Genomic DNA, 7,456 nt, shown 5'->3' with positions numbered 1-7,456 from the left:
GCGCTCGCCTGCTGGCCCGAAAGACGCGGGTTCGACCCCGGCCGCGGCGGTCGAATTTCGATAGAGGTGAAATTCTTGAGGCCCGTGTACTGTGCGATGTCAGTGCACGTTAAATAACCCCAGGTGGTCGAAATTCCCGGAGTCCTTCACTACGGCGTCTCTCATAGCCTGAATCGCTTTGGGACGTTAAACCCCCATAACCCATAAACCATAAACCTTAGCTCCGGATGATCGGATGATTTCGCCAGAGAAGCAGTGCGGAATTTTTCCCCCAAGTATGACGTGTTGCCTCCAAGGGTCACAAGAGCTTACTTGGCTGGAATTCCAGCATATGCCGATAATCTATCATCTAGAACCGACGCCGAGGGAGCCTCAAGCCCATTTTTCATGCCCGTGTTGGTTGCAGCAATAGATGGGGCACGTCGGAAGTCTGCGCCTGGGCCGGACTCCATTCCGTACGAGGTGTACAAGAACTTGAGTTCCGCTGTACTCCCTCAACTCCTCGCTACCATTAACACAGTATATAAAGAAGACATATTACCAGAAACGTGGAAATCGGCTATTGCGATCCTATCCCAAAAACGGGGAAGCCGCCGACAGATGTCGACATTGGTAATTTTCAGCCTATATCCCTTGCGCCAACATTGCGCAAGATAACCGAAAAAGTGCTTGACACACGACTGCCGTATTGGCTTCAGCACCACGGTTTCTACCACCTCGCTCAAACTGGCTTTCGCACCTCCATAGGTACAGAAGATGGATTGAGTGACTTCGTGCCAGCAGTTCTACCATAAACTCGCAGCCACAGTATACTTAGCATACTCGCCAGGGACATTGAAAAGGCATACGATAATATCAGTCATGTTGCCATCCTGGAATCCCTTGACATGCTGAAATTCCCCTTTAGAGCGAGCAATTTTGCTAAATCCTTCCTTGACGGCCGACAGTTTGCCATACGCCTCAGTGGTGAGGCCGTCGGATCATTTGTGCATCTTCGCGGCGTACCCTAGAGATTGGTATTATCGCCAACATTATTTAATATTGCTTTTATCCCCCTTGCTTGGCGCCTGCATGTTGTGCCTGACGTTATGTTCTTATTGTACTCTGATGACATCACGCTGTGGAGCACTCACAATATCCTGCTGACTCAAGCAGCAGCCCTACAATCAGCCATAGATATTATGTCCACTTATGCTCCTTCAGTCGGTCTTCAGCTTTCAGCGAATGAAACTACGTACGTGTCAGTCTTCAACTGCTAGGGGCGACGTAAACTCGCTGCAACACCAATTCGTCTACATCTACCTGGAAGTCCACTTCAAAAAAGTTTGACCGTGAAAACCTTCGGGTTCACAATACACGAGATAGGAACAGAGATTGCTTGGCTTTCTCGAGCCAAAAAGCAAATGATTCAGGCGTTGGGTCTGATTAGACGCATAGGTAATAACACAAGTGGCGCGCGCTCTCATGTTGCACGACAGTTGGTGCGGGCGGTTGTGCAACAGCACCTCGTTTACCAAGCCCAGTTCCAGCATTTGACGAGGGTTCAATGGCATCACCTTGAAGCTGTTAATCGAGAGGCAGTGTATACGTCATCACTTGCCTTCCCCGCATCACCCCGGTCGTGGCGCTCCATGGACATACGCAGCTGAATACACTAGATGAGCTGGTGCAGCAACGACGCGATGCTCGCCGGCTTAAGTCTAACCTTACATACAGCACGTGTGCACTAAGGGCATATAGTTCATCGCACTCCATTCTACAGCCGCCTCCGCCAGTTCTCCAACCCTGACGTTTTGTGTAGCTAAGCGACAACAAACACACTGATCTACGTCGGCCATCATCTTCAATCGCGGCGTCGTCGTTTCGCGACCGAATTACAGAACAAGACGCCCATGTGCCGAATGGCAACATCGTTATGTAGTACTTTCTTTCTTTCTTTATTCAATACTGCAAACCTTGTACAGGTCCAAGCAGGGTGGGTAAATATCAACAAAACAATAGTAACAAAGTTAATTAATATCAAAGTGTGGCGAAAGGCAACAAAGAGTCATTCTAGTTGGTTACAGTGGGAGGAAAAAATGAAATTTTCAATAAATCTGTTCGCGAAAAATAGGCCGTAAGAGAATTAGGATGATGGTGGCGCGTATACCTCGACGTTGAAAGCGACAGATAGCGAGAAGGGTTAATAGCTAGATCTTGATACCAAAGCAAGAAAAGAAATTCCAGATATTCCCGAAATTCTGACGCAAGCATCCAGGCCTGCGAAACAACCACTGCAGTTTACATCACTTGCAAGCCTGTCCTGAATGAAACGTCCAGGTTTCGCCTCTCAGAACCTCCTTCCTCCTTGTGTGCGGAGATGCTGGCGGTTCAAGAGGCACTTTGCTCTGTAGCCGCCGTTCCCGTGCTACCTATGGCCCGCATTGTCATTCGCACCGACGTCTTCACGTCACACGCCTACTACGATGCGTCAGTCTCACCCCAGATATATTTTACAAGATATCCATCGTCTAGCGGCACGCATCCCGCAGCCAATCTGTATTGAGTGGGTCCCACGTGACCTCCTGAGGTCACAAATACGTGCAGATCTTGAGACCCGCCTTGTGACTCCAACTTCGCCTTTGCCTGGAGCCCTCACTCTGGATGACCCCACCCTCTTTTTAATAGGAAAGGAACACCTCCGGCGCCACAGTGGTCGCAATTTCAAGGTTTTTATCCCCTCTCCAGGTGTCCAGTCTACAAGAACTGAAATACTAAGGCGGATATTCACCACTTGCTGTGGGTTTGTGTGGCGCTGAAGACGACGATAATTCGGCACCTAGCGGCAGCGGATTTCTCGCCGAGCAATCCTGATTCTTATACCACTTGGACGCAGGGACCACATCATCTTTCGCTCCTCGACTACATTAGATCAGCGAACCTTTATTCATTTGTTTAAGCTTCCTCGTCATCCGTCATTACATACGCTTTTATGCCCTGAGGCAATAGACACCGCTTAAAAATAAACAATCACATGCCGCTGGTGGCCCCACAACGTCCGAATTTCGCGTACGGTGCTCTACATTAAAGAGGGGAAGTCGAAATCGTTCACGGCGTAGAGAAGGTTTGGCCCACTCAAAGCCATGTTTTAATATCAGTAATGGAAATTGAAGCAACTCATTAAGAATTGAGAGGCACGATTTTGAATGGCCTACAGACTGTTGAAGAAACTTGCGTGCGGGGGTTCCGCAGTATCACTGAACCGGACAAAGCTAAATCGGCCTCACAGCGTACCCTCCAAACAATTGTTCAACAATTCCATGAGTCGGACAAAAAACTGACGGACGAATTTGTAACACCTTACATTGGCGACACTCCTCTGCCACTTTATCCAACCACCTTCAATGGTGTTCCAAAACCCACACTTGATGCCTATAATAACAACAGAGGTGTAAGCCGCAGACCATTACTACGCAGCACCGTTACTGGAGCAGATAAAATCACAAACACCATTATTGTGAACGTCAGTCATCGCCATACCAAGAGCATCACTGACTACTTCGATGAAGAACTCTGGCAAAAAGGCATTGTACCTCAGGATTGGAGATATGTTTAAATTATCACCATTCCGAAGCACGAGAAGAGACCGTCACTTGAAGTCCTCTCTTCCGACCGGGACTCCTTAACATTATGTTTATGAACGAGCCATCCACACCCGCGGCCAAAATTATACTGAAGTCAATAACCTCTTTCACCGTCCTATGGCAGAGTTCAAGCCAGGGCTTTGGGCCCAAGACGCCTTCCTGCTCTTGCGAGAACAAGTCCTCGTACATCCCAAGAGGTCTCGAACATCTCATCCTGGCCTTAGGTTTAAAGGGCGTCTTCAACAACGTATCCCACGAGGCGATCCTTCAAAGCATAAATTAATCTTAACGACGGCGAAAAGGTTTTCGCTGACGTGCGTGCGTTCCTTACTGGCCACACGGCCACGATAGGCATCGGGAAAACCGGTTCCGACGTCAAAAGTACGCCACACAAAGGCACACAGTAGGGAACTTATGTCACCCTTCTTTTCAACAATGCTATACTGAGGCTTTCGCGTGCGCTACAAAGCCTTCCAAGTGTAGGCTTTACCATATAAATGGGTGAAATAACAATATGGGCCACAAAGGGTTCCCTGGGCCGAAAAGAAACCACCTTACAATCAGCAACATGGATAGTCGAGGATTACACCTCTCAAAGCGGCCTCCAATGTGCCCCGGAGAAATTAGAGGTCACACGAGTAGGGAACAGTGGGACAAGACGCGGAATAAATTTGCAAACCGGCGCCATTATTTTTTATTGTTGGATATCAAAAAAGAAATGCTGCCGAATTATTGCCTGCTGTTCGAACTCCGCGGTCACTAAATATGCAAAATACAAAGACCAACACAGTGAAATTTATTGAAACATAAAGCTTCAAAATTTCGCCTTTTGCGTCACCCGATGGGGCTAAGTGAGGCAGTTCACGGGGGAAAACGGGACGCCCATCCAAAATGAACATATCAATGATCCTTGCAATGAATGCGCACGAAATGCATTCATCAGATCCACACAACACACGTCATAATTAGTGGCTGTAATTACAGCCACTGCATAGAGTGCTACACTTCAAGAAATAAGGCGCTACAAAATACACGAGACAAGAGGGTCGTGCGGTGAAGATGAAGAAAAGACGTGGCAGGCAATTATTTTGGGGCATCAGCAGCTCAAGAGAAGCGAGAGAGCAGTGGATTCTCATACATCTGTAGATGATCATGATGGCGCTACTAAGGTAATATATAAAGGTACCGACGACTGCAACGCTATTTTACAGCCCTTTCGCACATTTATAAATATTTGCAAGCATTTATAAAGGACTAGGTTCATGCATACGCGCGAGCCGCATGGCCATCGCCTGGTGCACGCTCCTGGCTGGACTAGTTGACCGCGGACTGCTGTTGGCCCTGTTCCCGTTAAGAAGCTTCTCCGAATAAACCCCACCTTACATTTGGTGTAGGCCCTAAGTAATATCCTCTCGCCCTGGAACTCCGCAATCGAACGCTACCCCGTACCGCGATGTCTAACCACCAAGCCGTCCAAGTGAGCCAGGCAGCCGTCGTCTGTGCTTGTTCTCTCCGCCAGGGAGACCCCGCTACCTTCAGCGGCACGGATGACCACGATGTTGAGCATTGGCTGACATCGTATGAGCGGGTGAGCGCATACAAGTGGGGCGCGGAAACCAAACTGTACAATGTGATTTTCTATCTCACGGGCGTTGGGAATCTGTGGTATCGGAACCACGAGGCGGACATTACATCATGGTCTGTTTTCAAAGCAAGCTTCTCAGAGGTAGGCAAGTTTCATCCTTACGTGTACGACCGTCCTTTATACGTCGTTACGGATCATCACGCCCCTTGTTGGCTTCCTTCATTGAAAGATCCTACCTGCCGCATGGCGCGATGGGCACTGCGTCTTCAAGAATACAACATCCGAGTCGTCTACTGGTCGGGCCACAAGCATCAGGACGTCGATGCCTTGTCTCGCTTCGCGCCGAACTTACAATGCGGTCGCGCAGGCCTTATCAAGACTTCCACGCGCCTCCGCCTCCGCTACTACTGGCGTGGCATGTACAATTTCGTTTTGAAATACGTACGCTCGTGCCTCGACTGCCAACGCCGCAAGAGACCCACTACCCGTACTGCTGGCGAGTTGCAGCCGCTTTCTTGACCGCCTCGCCCTTTCGACCGCGTTGGCATTGATTTATATGGGCTAAGGGTAGACAGCTGCGCTAGTTGGTTTGCATTATTGTGGAACATGGTACCAGCGCAAGAAACAAGGACGAAGGGAGACGACGTTCCGGCGTTCATGTTGTCGTCTCTCTTGAGACAGCAGCGGTGGCCGAGTGGTTGAGCATCCGCCTCGCATGCGGGAGGTGCGGGGCTCGATACCCAGTGCCGCCGGGTACCCACCGGTGATACAATGGGTACAAGATTTCCCCCGGCCTGGTGCTCGGCTCTTCTGGGTGACATGCTTGGGAAAAGGGTCTTGACCACATTTGCTCTGATGGATCAGCGATAAGTTCCGCCGTCAACAACGTTAAATCCGCCTCGTGCGGTAGAAGCCCATTTGTGGCCCTTTTTTTTTTATGAATGATACCTTCTAACCACGTTGGCCGAAGGGGTACCACCGTTCGCAGCTGGGCGAGCACTCGGCCCGCGAGGGGCGCAGCGGGGTTTACGGAGCTTCTCCCAGGCGAACACCCCTAAAGGAAGCCGAGCGCCAGGCCGGGGGCCGCTTGTACCCATTGTTACCGGTGGGTGTCCGGCGTTGGGTTTCGAACCAACCATCTCCCGCAGCCGTGACGGGCGCCCAACGAACTAGGCCACGGCCGCGACGTTTTTTGCAAAGCACGAACGAGAGCGCTGTAATCGCGGCGCGTTCGGGCGCGCGGGGCGTGCTGTCACGTGGTATTTTTAAAACTCCGCGGGCTTTAGTTTTTCCCGAATTAAAACGGCCACACTAAATTTATCTCGTTGGAAATCTCTAGGTTGGAAAAAATTTGCGGAGCTCCACAAATTTCCTAATGACGCCTGAACGTTTCAAGCTATATTTAAAAAGTTAATTTATCTCGACTAATTATTCAAGTAGGACTATAAAAAAATGGCACTTTAACTTTATATAAACCTTAGCTACATCCACTCGAATTCTCTTCTTAAGAGCGCTTAGGTTTTTTTTTTTCAAATCTTGGTCCAAGTTAGCTGGGACACACTGTATATACATATACACACTTATGAAGGGAGCCAACAGTCGCCGAAACCAAGGTGCATAGGGGAATGTTTGAATTTTTTTATATGTAGTGCTTATCAGTGGGATAATAATACTTCAATTAATCTATACGTAAAGAAAATTACTTATGAAGCAGCAGAAAAAAACAACCATGCCGACGGTGGGATTCGAACCCACGACCTCCGAATACCGCGTCCGGTGCTTTACCAACTGAGCTACGGCGTCTTGACCACTTGAGGGGTAGCGTTGCCTGCATATTTTTTGAAAGTGCATGCATTTTAGCACGATGTAGCCAAATTTTGTCATGCCACAGCGGCGAGAGTAATGGCGTTTTCGAAACTCTAAAAACTGATATGGCTATTATTAACGGCCCGCTACAAATCTCCAATTGCAGTCAGGTGCCTATTGATATTAGTTAAAAGTTAACTGTTAGAATTTAGTTAACACTTAGCTAGTTAAGATGATTCGCCTGTTTGTTGACGTGCGCGCGCGCGCACGCACGCACGCACACACGCACACACGCACACACGCACGAGTACGAGGACGAGCACGAGCACGAGCATGCATGCACGCGCACGGGCACGCGCACACGCACACGGTTTTAGTTTTTAATTACTAGAACATCAGTGCGCATCCCAAACACACGTTACCAAGTCATACACACCCCAAC

General features: G+C 49.1%; 1 non-coding gene across 1 annotated transcript; it reads right to left on the bottom strand.

Moving 5' to 3' along the window:
- Positions 1-6,938: 6,938 nt before the first annotated feature.
- Positions 6,939-7,008, bottom strand: TRNAP-CGG (transfer RNA proline (anticodon CGG)). Its single transcript has one exon. It is a non-coding gene; the product is annotated as a tRNA-Pro (tRNA).
- Positions 7,009-7,456: the final 448 nt, after the last annotated feature.

This window comes from Amblyomma americanum, chromosome 5 (assembly GCF_052857255.1).
Source record: "Amblyomma americanum isolate KBUSLIRL-KWMA chromosome 5, ASM5285725v1, whole genome shotgun sequence".
In the NCBI taxonomy this organism is placed as follows: Eukaryota; Metazoa; Arthropoda; class Arachnida; order Ixodida; family Ixodidae; genus Amblyomma; species Amblyomma americanum.
The sequence above is the reverse complement of the archived record's forward strand: the minus strand, read 5'-3'. Positions and strand labels throughout refer to the sequence as shown.